This window comes from Salmo trutta, chromosome 12, assembly GCF_901001165.1.
Source record: "Salmo trutta chromosome 12, fSalTru1.1, whole genome shotgun sequence".
Classification (NCBI taxonomy): domain Eukaryota; kingdom Metazoa; phylum Chordata; class Actinopteri; order Salmoniformes; family Salmonidae; genus Salmo; species Salmo trutta.
Window position 1 is genome coordinate 90,739,844 of NC_042968.1, and position 18,238 is coordinate 90,758,081.

At 41.6% G+C, this 18,238-nt stretch overlaps 1 protein-coding gene across 1 annotated transcript in view; it reads right to left on the reverse strand.

Moving 5' to 3' along the window:
• Window positions 1-18,238, reverse strand: part of trpc4a (transient receptor potential cation channel, subfamily C, member 4a) — a 92,613-nt gene that overhangs the window by 19,001 nt on the left and 55,374 nt on the right. The gene's annotated exons all lie outside the window — the stretch shown is intronic.

The window sequence follows — 18,238 nt, forward strand, 5'->3', positions numbered from 1 at the left end:
TAGTTTTGACCAGAGCCCATAGCACCCTATTCCCTATATAGTGCACTAGATTTGACCAGAGCCTATGGCACCCTATTCCCTATATAGTGCACTAGATTTGACCAGAGCCTATGGCACCCTATTCCCTATATAGTGCACTAGATTTGACCAGAGCCTATGCCTTGTGTGTTTTTGGATGCACCTTAGGACATGGTGCCATTAATTAAAAAAGACAGCAAAATGGCCAGTGTTACCTAGTGTTGATTGTTCAAGGTAACATTTCTAGTGTTGAATCAGGTGTTAAATTAACTCTGTAAGTATTACATTAACTCTGTCATTCTGAATGCAGGTTGCAGGTGAATGAAAATCCCAACTGTTGGATATCCTAACTTTGGCAGGATTTCCAAGAGGAATTACACATCGCTTTTGCAAACCAGCAAACAAAGTGTTTCAAGCCATTGTATTAGGGTAAAACCAGGCCTATGTCATGTGTTACCATAAAGAGTTACATTTTAATGATAACTTTCACTTACTAACTGACTTAGTGAAGGCCACAGGACTGAAAACAAACGAATTCAACAACCATGTCTCTGTCACTAACAAATACAGTCATGGGTGGTAACTCTGGAATTCACTCGAAAGGCAAGGCCCACAGAAATGATATTTGAGGCGTGGCTCAGTAGCTTTCAGTTAGTTAATTTTGGCCACCCGTGAGTGGAAGGGTTGTACCGGTTTAAGTGGTCTATGGTTATGTTACTTAAAGTAAACGCTTACACAAAAGCATGTGACCACAGAGGGGTTAGCTGACAAAGGGCCAGAAGGACGTGTGTCGTTATGATTCTGGATGGTAAGACAGCGAGCAACAATGAAAATAAGCTGATGTGGTGAATCGCAGGTGGCTCGTTTCAGCTAGTTTTATCTTATTCTTGATACCATGTTTTGTTTTGAGGAGTCACACCTCTATACGCTAATATGGCAAAAAAAAAATATCTAGCTAGCTAACCAACAACTAACACTGTAAATGTGTATTTTCGGGGGTTGACTTTTGGGATTGTACGCTCCCCTATCAGACTACGTTCAATGCTCCTCTCCCAGTCTCATTAATTAGTCCCTCAATTACAAATATGGAACAAACTACAGCTAACAACCTTTCTGCAATTCCTAGATTATTGTCCAATCACCGTATTGCGAATACTACTCACATGCAGAGAGGTATTGTTATTAGTAATCTTGTCCCCATAAAATTGAGCTCTGTCAATAGCTCGAAAATGGTTTATTGCTCATCCAGTGCAGCTTCAGGTGCTACCTTGGATACTCCATCTGATATGAATTCCTGTAGCAATGGCATTGGAATAATTCATTTGAATGCTAGAAGCCTGATACAAAAGTTGGACTTTATTGAAATTTTGGTCTCACAATCAAATGTTGACGTATCGGTTGTATCTGAATCGTGGCTGTGTGATTCTGTGCCTGATTCAGATGTTCAGTTGATTGGGTACAATATTTATAGAGCTGACAGAGTTGGTAGATGTGGTGGTATCGCGATTTATGTAAAATGCTGCCTAAATGTTTCTGTGTCCATATCAACCTCTGTCCCAAAGCAATATGAATGTCTAGTTTTAAATTTGGTACTTGGTAATAATGCTCGTTTAACTCTAGGAGGGGTATATCGCACCCCCTCAGCTCCTCCTTGTACTCTATGCAAATTATCTGATATACTGTCTAATTATGCAAACTCTGAATTACTGATTTTGGGAGATTTTAACCTGGATTGGCTTTCACCAGTATCCGATAAATTAAAATACATTTGTACTGAGCTAAATCTAACTCAGCTGATAACTAAACCAACCCGTCCCAACTTTAAGAACCCAGTAAAATCTACTCTACTAGACATTATTCTAACAAATACCCCCCATAAATACACAGCCAGTGGGGTTTTTGCAAATGATATCAGTGACCACTGCCCTATTGCTTGTATTAGAGATACCAGGCTGAAACACTCTGATCCCTGTATAATCTCTAAGAGAAATTATAAACATTTCTCACAGCAAGCTTTTACCCTTGACTTATATCACTCTGAGTTTTTATCCACTTGCTGCTTTCTGGACCCGGTTTTAGCCCTTGCTTTTTTCTCTTCTATTGTTACCTCTATGTCTGATAAACATGCCCCGCTTAAGAAACACAGAGTAAGAAACCAAACCAGTTCTTGGTTCTCTCCTGAATTGTCAGGTCTTTTCCTGCAATAGAATCGGGCCTGGGCCTTGGCGAGGAAAACAGGTACTCTAGCTGATTGGCTGTTTTTTAGGCAATTGAGAAATAAATGTACTGCAGCTGTCAAAAAGGCAAAATCAAATTACTTCCTTAATGCTATGACAGATTCTGCAGGAGATCCTGCAAAATTCTGGAAAACCGTTAATTCACTGAAACGGGGGAATTCTGCTGTTTCTCTTCCTAAGCAAATTACCTCAGATTCCTGTATCCTAAGTGAAAAAAATGATATTTGTGATGCTTTTAATAAGCATTTCATCTCTGCTGGTTTTTTATTTGAAAGGAAAAGTGGCCATTGTGGCACTGGCCAGTTAGTTGATTTTTCGTCTTGCTTTTCAACTGTTACTCTGAAAAATGGTAACCCTGTTTTTAGTTTCCAGAAAATAACCGAAGCAGAGGTTCTAGCTGCCCTGTGTGCCATTGATACTAAGAAATCCTTAGGCGCTGACAATTTAGACCCGTTCTTACTTAAGTGTGCTGCACCTATCATTGCTGGTTCAGTGACACACATTTTTAATCTAACATTAAGCACAGGAATTATCCCTAAGGTGTGGAAAGCAGCTTTTGTTCTGCCATTACATAAGGGAGGTGACGGTAGTGATTTGGATAACTATCGACCCATCTCTAGGCTCCCTTGTCTGGCAAAGATCCTAGAATCTATAGTCAACAAACAGTTACAGTCTTTTCTTTCTGCTAACAGTATTCTTAGCACCAATCAATCTGGTTTTAGATCTAAACACAGTACCACATCGGCCACTATGCTTGTTGTAAATGATATTGTAAATGCCTTAGATGATAGAAAGCACTGTGCTGCGTTGTTTGTAGATTTGTCAAAAGCTTTTGACACTGTAGACCATGCTATCCTTTTGAGTAAGCTGTCATCTATAGGAGTGGGCACAGATGCCTGCCGATGGTTTTATGACTATCTTAAAGATAGAACTCAGGCCGTCATGGTCGACGGGGTCAAGTCTGACTCCTTACAGTTACTTAAAGGGGTCCCTCAGGGTTCAATAATTGGCCCACTATTGTTCTCACTTTATATAAACAACATTGGTGATGATGTCAGATATTGTAAATTCCATTTATATGCAGATGACACAGTGATGTACTCTATTGCTCCAACAGCGGACCAAGCTTTAATGCAGTTGGAGTCTGATTTTAGGATACTACAGGGGTCTCTTTTACAGCTTAAACTTGTTTTAAACGCTAAGAAAACAAATGTCATGTTTTTTTCTAGGTCTAAACTCTCAGTTAGAAACACTTTTGTAATCACTAGCTTGGATGGTACTCAAATCAAACAGGTCTCTGCATATAAATATTTAGGGGTATGGTTAGATGATAGGCTTTCTTTTAAAAAACATGTTACTGAATTGGGAAAAAAGCTCAAATTCAAGATAGGGTTCCTTTATAGAAACAGGGCTTGTCTGTCCTTTGTAAATAGAAAACAAATTGTGCAGGCTACTTTTATGTCCGTTTTAGATTATGGTGATATTATCTATATGCATGCATCGGCAAACACATTAAAACCACTGGATGCTATTTACCATTGTGCACTCAGGTTTATCACGGGTGATAGTTACAAAACTCCTCACTGTATCCTATATCAACATGTGGGTTGGGCCTCGATCTGTGAGGCGAGAGCAACATGCTCTCTTGTTTATTTATAAAGCGCTTCTTTTAAAACTACCTCCATATATATCATCATTAATTTCCACTAGATATACAAATTTTAAAACCAGATCACAGATGTGGATTACATTAGAGACTCCTGCGGTCTCCACAGAGTTGGGTAGGACTGCCTTTAGTTCCTTTGCGCCTTATTTATGGAACAAACTGCAGATCCAACTTAAGTTAGACACTCTGGTGTCCCTTGCCCATTTTAAAAATGTTATGGAGGACCAATATGATGTTATCTGTGATTGTTTCTGTTGAATTGTGTCTTTGTTTTGTATGTTTGAAATGTTCTTGTCTGTATGCCTAAAACTGTATATGTCAACATGTTTACACAGGGCACAGCCGTAAAAGAGATCCAGGTCTCAGTCTGTTTTCCCTGTTAAAATAAAGATTAAAAAAAAATAAAAAAATAGATGAACTTGATGGAGAGGAGACCATACAGGGATACAGTAGAATGTGTACAGTACGTCTCAGTAAGTGATAGCATCACAGGTACAGTTAGGTTCGGGGTGTAAAGTGGAAACAGGATATGGTGCCGTTAAAACTTCTTAGGGCTAGGCCACTTTTTTCTCAACCGCCTGAATGACATGCCCAAAGTAAATTGCCTGTTGCACAGGACCTGAAGCCAGGATATGCATTTAATTGGTACCATTGGAAAGAAAACACTTTGAAGTTTGTAGGAATGTTAATATAATGTATGAGAATATAATGGGAGGCATACTGAATTCTAGGATGCAATTTCTATGGCTTCCACAGGGTGTCAGCAGTCTATGTTCAAGGTTTCAGGCTTGTAACTTCCAAAACAAATAAGAACAATTAGTTTTAGTAGAGGGACACAGTCTTGGAAATTCGCGTATGCGCATGCGTCGAAGACAGAACGCACATGCTAAAATCGGTTTCCTATTGAACATACTTCTTTCCGTAAGAAGTAGTATAGTTTGATTATATTTTAGGGTATCTGAGGAGTAAATAGAAATGTATTTTGACTTGTTGAAACAAAGTTTAGGGGTTGATTTTCAGATTCCTTTCTTTGCCTGTTGAACGAGTGCATTACTCAAATCAATGGTGCCAACTAAACTGACTTTTTGGGATATATAAAGAAGGATTCTATCTAACAAAACGACACTACATGTTATAGCTGGTACCCTTTGGATGACAAATCAGGGTAAGATTTTCAAAAAGTACGTGAATATTTAATCGTTATTTGTAAATTTATGAATCCTGTGCCAGTGGGAAAATATTTTGATGTGGGGTGCCGTCGGACAGTGCAGTTAGATTAACAAGAATTTAAGCTTTCAACCGATATAAGACACTTGTATGTACCTAAATGTTTAATATTCATAATTTTAATGATTATTTATTTGAATTGCGCACCCTCCAGTTTCACCGGAAGTTGTCCCGCTAGCGGGACGCCTAGCCCAAACCGGTTTTAACTCATTGAAGATGATACCCTGATCCGTTTCACCTGTCTTTGTGCTTGCCTCCACCCACCCCCTCCAAGTGTTGCCCATCTTCCCCATTATCACCTGTGTATTTATACCTGTGATCTCTGTTTGTCTGTTGCCAGTTTGTTTTGTTCGTCAAGCCTAGCAGCATTTTTCACCTTGATCCTGTCTTTTTCAAATTCCTGTTTTTTAGTTATTCCGGTTTTGACCATTTCAGCCTGTCCTGACCCTGCCTGCTGTTCTGTACCTTGTCACACCACCCTGGATTATTGACCTCTGTCTGCCCTGACCCCGAGACTGCCTGCCGTTCTGTACCTTTTCATCTCTGATCTAGATAACTGACCTCTGCCTGCCCTTGACCTGTCGTTTTGCCTGCCCCCCTGTTCTAGTAATAAACGTTTGTTACTTCAACAGTGTCTGCATCTGGATCTTCTCCTGAAACGTGATTGATAGTAGTTACAGTAGAGGATGTGTAGTTATAGTAGAGGATGTATAATGACAGTAGTTACAATAGAGGATGTATAATGACAGTAGTTACAGTAGAGGATGTATAATGATAGTAGTTACAATAGAGGATGTATAATGACAGTAGTTACAGTAGAGGATGTATAATGACAGTAGTTACAGTAGAGGATGTATAATGACAGTAGTTACAATAGAGGATGTATAATGACAGTAGTTACAGTAGAGGATGTATAATGACAGTAGTTACAGTAGAGGATGTATAATGACAGTAGTTACAATAGAGGATGTATAATGACAGTAGTTACAGTAGAGGATGTATAATGACAGTAGTTACAATAGAGGATGTATAATGACAGTAGTTACAATAGAGGATGTATAATGACAGTAGTTACAGTAGAGGATGTATAATGACAGTAGTTACAATAGAGGATGTATAATGACAGTAGTTACAATAGAGGATGTATAATGACAGTAGTTACAATAGAGGATGTATAATGACAGTAGTTACAGTAGAGGATGTATAATGACAGTAAAAGGAAAGACTATCCACAAATTAACTTTTAACAAGGTATATCTGTTAATTGAAATGCATTCCAGGCGACTACCTCATGAAGCTATTTGAGAGAATGCCAAGAGTGTGCAAAGCTGTCATCAAGGCAAAGGTTGGCTAATTTGAAGAAATCTCAAATATAAAATATGTGTAATAATGTGTTTAACACTTTTTTGGTTACTACATGATTCCATATGTGTTATTTCATATTTTCCATGTCTTCACTATTATACTACAATGTAGAAAATAATTTAAAAAAATAAAGAAAACCTTTGAATGAGTAGGTGTGTCTAAACTTTTGACTTGTACTGTATATTTTCCAGAATCTGACAGTTCTCGTTCTAATATTTATATATTACTTAATTCCTATCTTGCATTTTTGGGATTTACTTGTATTGTTTTGAATTGTTAGGTATTACTGTACTGATGGAGCTATGAACATAAGCATTTCCCAATACCCGCGATAAGCTCTTCAAAATATGTGTATGCAACCAATACAATGTGATTTCATTTGATTACTACAGCTGCATAAAAGCACTACATTTAGGGGGAGAAGGAGGGAAGAGAAGAGAGGAAAGAGAAGAGGAGAAAGAAGGAAGTGGAAATCAACTTTTATTAACCAAGTTCACTGGCTATTGGCTAACGGCCTAGAGGTGATTGGCTATTGGCTAACATTCTAGAGGTGACTGGCTATTGGCTAACATTCTAGAGGTGACCGGCTATTGGCTAACGGCCTAGAGGTGATTGGCTATCGGCTAACGGCCTAGAGATGACTGGCTATTGGCTAACGGCCTAGAGGTGACTGGCTATTGGCTAACGGCCTAGAGGTGACTGGCTATTGGCTAACGGCCTAGAGGTGACTGGCTATTGGCTAACGGCCTAGAGGTGACTGGCTATTGGCTAACTGTCGATTTAGGGAAAGCTTTGTGCTTTTTCTTGTCTTTCCCAATAAGTATTTTAGTTTTGTTTTGACTCTTTTGTCATTTGTTTTGATCTGATGGATTGGATGCTCTCTTTCTCTCTCTCTCTCTCTCTCTCTCTCTCTCTCTCTCTCTCTCTCTTTCTTCTCTCTCTTTCTCTCTCTCTCTCTCTCTTTCTTCTCTCTCTTTCTCTGTTTAACTTTCATCTCTGTATCTGTCTGCCTCTTTCATCTCTGTATCTGTCTGCCTGTTTCATCTCTGTATCTGTCTGCCTCTTTCATCTCTGTATCTGTCTGCCTGTTTCATCTCTGTATCTGTCTGCCTGTTTCATCTCTGTATCTGTCTACCTGTTTCATCTCTGTATCTGTCTACCTGTTTCATCTCTTTCTCTGTATCGGTCTACCTGTTTCATCTCTTTCTCTGTATCGGTCTACCTGTTTCATCTCTTTCTCTGTATCGGTCTACCTGTTTCATCTCTTTCTCTGTATCGGTCTACCTGTTTCATCTCTTCCTCTGTATCTGTCTGCCTGTTTCATCTCTGTATCTGTCTGCCTGTTTCATCTCTGTATCTGTCTGCCTGTTTCATCTCTGTATCTGTCTACCTGTTTCATCTCTTTCTCTGTATCGGTCTACCTGTTTCATCTCTTTCTCTGTACTCTGACAACCTCTCCTTAACGTGCATACTCCCGTTCTTCTCCTTCTCTGACCTCGTCCTCTATTTCTCTTCACCTAGTGCATCTGTCTTTGAAAAACCTCTCTCTCTCTTTGCGCTCTCTTCTCTCATCTATCGCTTCTCTCTTCACACTCTCTCTCTTTGCACTCTCTCTTCGCTCTCTCTCTTTTTGCTCTCTCTGTCTTTTTGCACTCTGTCTCTCTCTCTTTTTGCTCACTCTCTCACTCTCTCTCTCTTCGCTCTCTCTCTCTGCTCTCTCTGTCTTTTTGCACTCTGTCTCTCTCTCTCTCTTCGCTCCCTCTCTCTTTTTGCTCTCTCTCTTCGCTCTCTCTCTTTCTCTCTCCTCTCTGACACATACACATATGCACAAACTCAAAATAAATCCTACACATTCATCTCAGAGAACATTTTGTCTTCCATCCTCAGAAAACACCATTACGGTGCGCTACAATCTAATTCTCCATTTTACCCCTGTGGCCACTTTCCTCTTTTCTCTGAGGGCAGAGAGCTCCAAATCACAGCAGTCATATATTATGGTTGATTTACAGAGAATCAGTTGTATTAGGTTATGGAACATTGTGTGTGTGTGTGTGTGTGTGTGTGTGTGTGTGTGTGTGTGTGTGTGTGTGTGTGTGTGTGTGTGTGTGTGTGTGTGTGTGTGTGTGTGTGTGTGTGTGTGTGTATTGGGTTATAGAATATCATGTGGGGAGCAGTACGTGTTTTGTCTTGTTCAGTGAGCTCTGTTATGTACTCTGGGCATCTGATGTGGAGACAGAAAACACATTCTCCACAGTCAGTCAGATGTCTGGATGAACGGAGGGGCCTACAGATCAGATCTTCTGTAGTGATGTAAGTTATAGAGGCTCTTCATGATGCCTCAACTGAACAGATATAAACTATACCATGGTTTACAAGAGGATATGATTTTCATTCTCTTCATCACCATCATCATCATCATCTTCGTCATCCTCACCATCATTATCACCATCATTATTATCACCATCATTATAATCCTCACCAACACCATCATCACCGTCACCGTCAGCATCAACACCACCCTCATTATCATCATCATCACCCTCATTATCATCATCACCCTCATTATCTCCATCATCATCACCTTCGTTATCATCATACTCATCACCCTCATTATCACCATCATCAACACCACCCTCATTATCACACTCAGTATCATCATCACCCTCATTATCATCATCACCAACATCAAACCACCCGTATTATCTCCATCATCATTAACATCATCATCACCTTCATTCTCATCATCCTCATCACCCTCATTATCAACATCATCGTAATCACCATCAGCATCATTATCACCATCTTCATTATCATCACCACCATCACCACCGTCATCATTATCTTCTATCATGTTGCCCCCGGAGTCACAGACCACGGAACTGAACCCAGCAACACAGTTACCATGGGAACCCAGAGGAGAGGAGATGCCTATCGAAGTCAAGACCGGGGAAAGGTTGGACTGTGGACCAAATGCCACCCTATTCTACGTATATATAGGCCCTATGGGCACTGGTCGAAGTTAGTGCACTACATAGGGAATAGGATGCCATTTGGGACGTATACCCTGGTCATATAAACACCCTCTAATCCTAGAAGTGGGAGAGAGAGGGGGCGTAGAAGGGGAGGGAAATGGAGGAGAGAGAGAGGGGGAGGGAAAGGGAGGAGGGAGATGGAGGGGGAGGGAGAGGGAGAGGGAGGAGAGAGAGAGGGAGAGTAGAAGGGGAGGGAGATGGAGGAGAGAGAGAGGGGGAGGGAAAGGGAGGAGGGAGATGGAGGGGGAGGGAGAGGGAGAGAGAGGAGAGAGAGGGGGGAGTAGAATGGGAGGGAGAGGGAAGAAGGAGAGGGAGGAGGGAGGAGAAAGGGAGTAGAGGTATGAGGGAGATGGAGGAGAGAGCGGGGGAGGGATGAGGGAGAGGAAGGAGAAAGAAGGGGAGTAGAATGGGTAGGAGAGAGGGAGGGAGGGATATCCAAAATATGATGGCACTGGGTAATAGCTTATTTCAGAGCGCATTGACCAACTACATTAATGTTTCACAGTGCATTCAGAGAAAACACAATCCCAATTCAACTTTTGTCGGAAGGACGCGGTGAGGACATTTAAAAGAAGTCCAAAACTGCTGAGCAGCCCCATTTTAAAGAATTTGATGGAACAGACTGAATCCGATACATTTTCTGTCGTTTCTCAACAAAATAGATTTCCATTGTCACAGCTTTATAATTGACTTTCATCAGAGTTTACACTACAAGTAGGGCGGCAGGAAGACTAGTGGTTAGAGAATTGGGGCAGTAACTGAAAGGTTGCTTGACTGAATCCCCGAGCTGACAAGGTAAAAATCTGTCGTTCTGCCCCTGAAAAAGGCAGTTAACCCACCGTTCCCTGGTAGGCCGTCAATGTAAGTAAGATTTTCTTCTTGCCTAGATAAATAAAGGTCAAAAAAAGAAGAATTAGTCAGAGTGTGGACCTGCTGTTCCCATCCTACAGGGGGCAATGTTGAGCCATGTTAAATTGATATTGATGGGATGTTCTTTCTGTGGCATGGTACCAAATACCCGTTATAGTGCACTACTTTCGATCAGGGCCAATAGGGCTTTGTTAACAAAAATAGGGCACTATTTAGGGAATAGGGTGCCATTTGGGACTAACAATTTGTCTGAGGTGGAGGAGGAGGAGGACGTACAGTTCTTCAAATATTGAACAAAGGCAGAACTCTGCATGAGAAACTACAAAGTGAATCCTCACAAATCTCTTACAGGCACCCACCCACCCACACACCAATAGAGTTCCAGCCTTGGTGTCTCTGTTATAGAGAGAGATTTGCAAGACGTGTGACCTGTTGCCACAAGAACCAGTGATGCACAAACACCCAGATACAGTTAAAGTGGGAAGTTTACATACACTTAGGTTGGATTAAAACTTGTTTTTCAACCACTCCACAAATTTATTTTTAACAAACTATAGTTTTTGTAAGTCGACTAGGACATCTACTTTGTGCATGACACAAGTCATTTTTCCAACAATTGTTTACAGACAGATTATTTCACTTATAATTCACTGTATGAATCTTCCAGTAGGTCAGAAGTTTACATAAATTAAGTTGACTGTGCCTTTAATCAGCTTGGAAAATCTCAGAAAATGATGTCATGGCTTTAGAAGCTTCTGATAGGCTAATTGACATAATTTGAGTCAATTGGAGGTGTACCTGTGGATGTATTTCAAGGCCTACCTTCGAACTCAGTGCCTCTTTGCTTGACATCATAGGAAAATCAAAAGAAATTAGCTAAGACCTCAGACCTCAAAAACAGTTGTAGACCTCCACAAGTCTGGTTCTTCCTTGGGAGCAATTTCCAAATGCCTGAAGGTACCACGTTCATCTGTACAAACAATAGTACGCAAGTATAAACACCATGGGACCACGCAACCATCATACCGCTCAGGAAGGAGACGCGTTTTGTCTCCTAGAGATGAATGTACATTGGTGCGAACAGTGCAAATCAATCCCAGAACAACAGAAAAGGACCTTGTGAAGATGCTGGAGGAAACAGGTACAAAAGTATCTATATCCACAGTAAAATGAGTCCTATATCGACATAACCTGAAAGGCCGCTCTGCAAGGAAGATGCCACTCCTCCAAAACCGCCATAAAAAAGCCAGACTACGGTTTGCAACTGCACATGGGGACAAAGATCGTACTTTTTGGAGAAATGTCCTCTGGTCTGATGAAACAAAAATAGAACTGTTTGGCCATAATGACCATCGCTATGTTTGGAGGAAAAAGGGGGAGGCCAACAAACCTGACTCAGTTACATCAGCTCTGTCAGGAGGAATGGGCCAAAATTCACCCAACTTATTGTGGGAAGCTTGTGGAAGGCTACCCAAAACGTTTGACCCAAGTTCAACAATTTAAAGGCAATGCTACCAAATACTAATTGAGTGAATGTAAACTTCTGACCCACTGGGAATGTGATGAAAGAAATATAATGCTACTACTATTATTCTGACATTTCACATTCTTACAATAAAGTGGTGATCCTAACTGACCTAAGACAGGGCATTTTTACTAGGATTAAATGTCAGTAATTGTGAAAAAATGAGTTTAAATGTATTTGGCTAAGGTGTATGTAAACTTCCGACTTCAAATGTATTTATTTTTTCTTAAACTATTTGCACATTGTTACAACAATGTACATAGCCATAATATTACATTTGAAATGTCTTTATGCTTTCAAAAACTTGTGAGTGTAATTTTAACTGTTCAGAGAGAGGAGAGAGAGGGAGCGAGAGTACACTCAGTGAGCATAGCCTTGCTATTGAGAAAGACCACCGTAGGCAGACCTGGCTCTCAAGAGAAGACAGGCTATGTGCACACTTACCACACAATGATGTGGAAACTGAGCTGCACTTCCTAACTTCCTGGCAAATGTATGACCATATTAGAGACACATATTTCTCTCAGATTACACAGATCCACAAAGAATTCGAAAACAAACCCAATTTTGACAAACTCCCAAATCTACTGGGTGAAATACCACAGTGTGCCATCACAGCAGCAGGATGTGTGACCTGTTGCCACAAGAAAAGAGCAACCAGTGAAGAACAAACACCATTCTAAATACAACCCAGATTTATGTTTATTTATTTTCCATTTTGTAGTTTAAGTATTTGCACACATTTACAACACTGTATATAGACATAATATGACATTTGAAATGTCTTTATTCCCATGCCAACAATGCCCTTCAATTGAATTGAGAGAGAGTGGGAGAGAAAGAGAGCAAGAAAGAGAGGGAGATAGAGAGAAGAAGTAGAGAGAGAGAGGGGGAGCAGAGACAGAGAGAGAGAGAGAGAGAGAGAAAGAGAGGAGGGGACAGAGAGAGGGGAGAGAGAGGGAGAGAGAGAGGAAGAAGAGCAGGAGAGGGGGAGGGAGAGAGAGAGGGGGGGAGAAGGGAGGGGACAGAGAGTGTGAGAGAGAGAGAGAGAGAGAGAGAGAGAGAGAGGAGGGGCAGGGGGAAGAGAGAAAGATAGAGCGAGAGAGAGAGAAACACTAATAAATAAAGTTGTGTTATTAAAGGGATATAAATGCTTGTCATCGTAGTTATATAATTAAAGGGAAATAAATGCTTGTCACTGTAGTTGTACTTTATAAAGTACATCCTTTGACATTTAGTTACAGGTACATTACAGGTACATACATTTACCCCAATTCATGCAACAATAGTACTTTTCTTACATATAGTCCACATGTACAAAAGTGTGCCTTAAAAAGGTCCCGAACAGTCTTTCTGATTCTAACTAAAACATTACTAATAAAGTATTTTTCCCATTAGAAATGCTCAAACTTTGAGAAAATGCACTTTTTCTCTCGTGTCAAACAGCCAGGAAGTCTGAAAAGACAGACTGAGTGGGCGGGTAGTTAGTAGGCTGAGTGGGTGGGGAGCTAGTAGCCTGAGTGGGCGGGGAGCTAGTAGGCTGAGTGGGCGGGGAGCTAGTAGGCTGAGTGGGCGGGGAACTAGTAGGCTGAGTGGGCGGGGAGCTATTAGGCTGAGTGGGCTGGGAGCGGAGAGTGCCCAATTCTCCACTGCTGGCCTGCTCTCCAGACACCGTCACATGAGCCTGAAGCCACAGACGGTCCAAACTCATGTTTCTAAAAATTAAAAGCTGTATTCAAGGCAAAGGGTGGCTATTTGAAGATACGCAAATATAAAATATATTTTGATTTGTTTAACACTTTATTGGTTACTACATGATTCCATATGTGTTATTTCATATTTTTGATGTCTTCACTGTTATTCTACATTGTAGAAAATAGTAAAACATAAAGAAAAAACCTTGAATGATTAGGTGTTTTAAAACTTTTGACCGGTAGTGTAAGTCACATTCCGCATGCAGATTTTATAGACTATAATGACTTATTACAACGACATGTTGTTTAATAAATGTTGAGCGCTTAATGTCCCTGTTAACCTAGTGTGTCGCAATATATTACTTTCTTCATAGGCTATAGCTGAAATGGCATGGCGTCTGATGGTATTCCAGGGCGCGGTTTCAGAGCAGAAATATCAGAAAAACTGGCAGGTATATTCACAGTCATTTTCAACCTCTACTTGTCCCATTCTGTAATCCCCCACGTTTTAAGATGAACAACATTCCATCATTCCTGTTCCTAGGAACTTTAAGGCTTCATGCCACAATGTCTACCACCCTGTAGAACTCACTTCTGTATTCATGAAGTGCTTTGACAGGCTGTTTATGGCACAGATTATCTCCACCATTAGACACTCTAGACCCACTCCAATTTGCATACCGCCCCAACAGATCCATAGATGGCGCAATCTCAATTGCTCTCCACACTGCCCACTCCCACCTAGATAAGAGGAATACCTATGTGAGCATGATGTTCATTGACTACAGCTCAGCGTTCAACACCATTGTCCCCTCCGAGCTTAGGACTCTGGGTCTGAACACCTCCCTCTGCAGCTGGATCTTGGACTTCCTGACGGGCCGACCCCAGGTGGTAAGGGTAGGCAACATCACCTCCGCCACGCTGACCCTCAACGAAGGGGCCCCACAGGGGTGTGTGCTTAGTTCCCTCCTGTATTCCTTGTTCACCCAAGACTGCGTGGCTGTGCACAACTCCAACACCATCATCATGACGGTGGTAGGCCTGATCAGTGGCGACGATGAGTCAGTCTACAAGGAGGAGGTCAGTGACCTGGCAGTGTGGTGCCAGAACAACCTCTCCCTCAACGTCAGTAAGATGAAAGACCTGATCGTGGACTATAGGAAAAGGGGGGGTGAGGACTCCCCCATCCACATCGACGGGGCTGCAGTGGACAAGGTCGAGAGCTTCAAGTTCTTCGGGATCCAAATCACTAAAGACTCAAAATGGTCCAAACACACACTCAGTCGTGAAGAGGGCGCAACAGCACCTCTTCCCCCTCAGGAGGTTGAAAATGTTTGCCATGGGCTCTCAAATCCTCAAAAGGTTCTACAGCTGTACCAGTGAGAGCATCTTGACTGGCTGCATCACCACCTGGTATGGCAATAGCACCGCCCTCGATCGCATGGCGCTACAGAGGGTGGGACATAAAGCCCAGTACATCACTGGGGCCGAGCTCCCTACCATCCAGGACCTCTATATCAGGCGGTGTTGTAGGAAGGCCCTGAAAATCATTAAAGACTCCAACCAAGCTAGCCATAAACTATTCTCTCTGCTTCCGCACAACAACCGGTACCGGTGCATCAAGTATGACACCAACAGGCTCTTGAATAGCTTCTATCCCCAAACCATAAAACCATAAAACTGATAAACAGCTTCTATCCCCAAGCCATCAGACTGATAAATAGATAACTTAAATGGCTATATGGACTATCTGAGTTGACCTTGTATCATTATTGACCTTTTATTTTTGTACTGTCTCTATGCACACTCACAGGGCCCAACACACTCACAGGGCCCAACACACACACAGGGCCCTACACACTCACAGGGCCCAACACACTCACAGGGCCCAACACATACACAGGGCCCTACACACTCACAGGGCCCAACACACTCACAGGGCCCAACACACTCACAGGGCCCAACACACTCACAGGGCCCAACACACACACAGGGCCCTACACACTCACAGGGCCCAACACACTCACAGGGCCCAACACACTCACAGGGCCCAACACACTCACAGGGCCCAACACACTCATAGGGCCCTACACACTCACAGGGCTCTACACACACATTCACAGGGCACTACACACTATCTCACATAGAATATACTGACTCTACACACACAACAACTCACATACAAGCTGCTGACCTTTATATAGCTGCTGACACTGTACATAGCTGCTGACACTGTACATAGCTGCTGACACTGTATATAGCTGATTACCCTGTACATAGCTGCTGACCCTGTACATACAGTTTAGGTCGGAGGTTTACATACACATTAGCCAAATATATTAAACTCCGTTTTTCACAATTACTGACATTTAATCCTAGTAAAAATTCCCTGTCTTCGGTCAGTTAGGATCATTACTTTATTTTCAGAATGTGAAATGTCAGAAAAATAGTAGAGAGAATGATTTATTTCAGCTTTTATTTCTTTCATCACATTCCCAGTGGGTCAGACGTTTACATACACTCAAAAAGTATTTGGTAGCATTGCCTTTAAATTGTTTAACTTGGGTCAAATGTTTTGGGTAGCCTTCCACAAGCTTCCCACAATAAGTTGGGTGAATTTTGGCCCATTCCCCCTGACAGAGCTGGTGTAACTGAGTCAGGCTTGTAGGCCTCCTTGCTCGCACACACTTTTTCAGTTCTGCCCACAAATGTTCTATACGATTAAGGTCAGGACTTTGTGGTGGCCACTCCAATACCTTGACTTTGTTGTCCTTAAGCCATTTTGCCACAACTTTGGAAGTATGCTTGGGGTTATTGTCCATTTGGAAGACCCATTTGCGACCAAGCTTTAACTTCCTGACTGATGTCTTGAGATGTTGCTTCAATTTATCCACGTAATTTTCCTCCCTCATGATGCCATCTATGATGCCTCATGATGCCATCTATGATTCCTCATGATGCCATGATTCCATCTATTCCCTCCTGCAACAAAGCACCCCACAACATGATGCAGCCACCCCCGTGCTTCACGGTTGGGATGGTGTTCTTCGGGTTGCAAGCATCCCCCTTTTTCCTCCAAACATAACGATGGTCATTATTGCCAAACAGTTCTACTTTTGTTTCATCAGACCAGAGGACATTTCTCCAAAAAGTACAATCTTTGTCCCCATGTGCAGTTGCAAACCGTAGTCTAGCTTTTTTATTGCAGTTTTGGAGCAGTGGCTTCTTCCTTGCTGAGCGGCCTTTCAGGTTGTGTCGATATAGGACTCGTTTCACTGTGGATATAGATACTTTTGTACCTTTTTCCTCCAGCATCTTCACAAGGTCCTTTGCTGTTGTTCTGGGATTGATTTGCACTGTTCGCACCAAAGTACGTTCTTCTCTCGGAGACAAAACGCGTCTCATTCCTGAGCGGTATGACAGCTGCGTGGTCCCATGGTGTTTATACTTGCGTACTATTGTTTGTACAGATGAATGTGGTACCTTCAAGTATTTGGAAATTGCTGCCAAGGATGAACCAGACTTGGCTGATTTCTTTAGATTTTCCCATAATGTCAAGCAAAGAGGCACTGAGTTTGAAGGTAGGCCTTGAAATACATCCGCAGGTACACCTCCAACTGACTCAAATGATGTCAATTAGCCTATCAGAAGCTTCTAAAGCCATGGCATAATTTTCTGGAATTTTCCAAGCTGTTTAAAGGCACAGTCAACTTAGTGTATGTACATTTCTGACCCATAGGAATTGTGATACAGTGAATTATAAGTGAAATAATCTGTCTGTAAACAATTTTTGGAAAAATTACTTGTGTCATGCACAAAGTAGAGGTCCTAACCGACTTGCCAAAACTATAGTTTGTTAACAAGAAATATGTAGAGTGGTTGAAAAACGAGTTTTAATGAGTCCAACCTAAGTGTATGTAAACTTCTGACTTCAGCTGTAGCTGCTGCTACTGTTTATCTTATATCCTGTTGCGCCTATACATACAGTGGCAAGAAAAAGCATGTGAACCCTTTGGAATTACCTGGATTTCTGCATAAATTAGTCATCAAATTTGATCTGATCTTCATCTAAGTCACAACAACAGACAAACATGTGCAACGTGTGCTTAAACTAATAACACACAAGCTATTGTATTTTTATTGTCGATATTGAATACATAATTTAAACATTCATAGTGTAGGTTGGAAAAAGCATGTGAAACCCCTAGGGTAATGACTTCTCCAAAAAGCTATTTGGAGTCAGGAGTCAGCTAACCTGGAGTCCAATCAATGAGACGAGATTGGAGATGTTGGTTAGAGCTGCCTTGCCCTTTAAAAAACATTCACAAAAATTTGAGTTTGCTACTCAAAAGAAGCATTGCCTGATCTGAACCATGCCTCGAACAAAAGAGATCCCAGAAGACCTTAGATTATGAATTGTTGACTTGCATAAAGCTGGAAAGGGTTACAAAGGTATCTCTAAAAGCCTTGTTGTTCGTCAGTCCATGGTAAGACAAATTGTCTGTAAATGGAGAAATTTCAGCACTGTTGCTACTCTCCCGAGGAGTGGCCGTCCTGCAAAGATGAGCACAGCGCAGAATGCACAATGAAGTTAAGAAGAATCC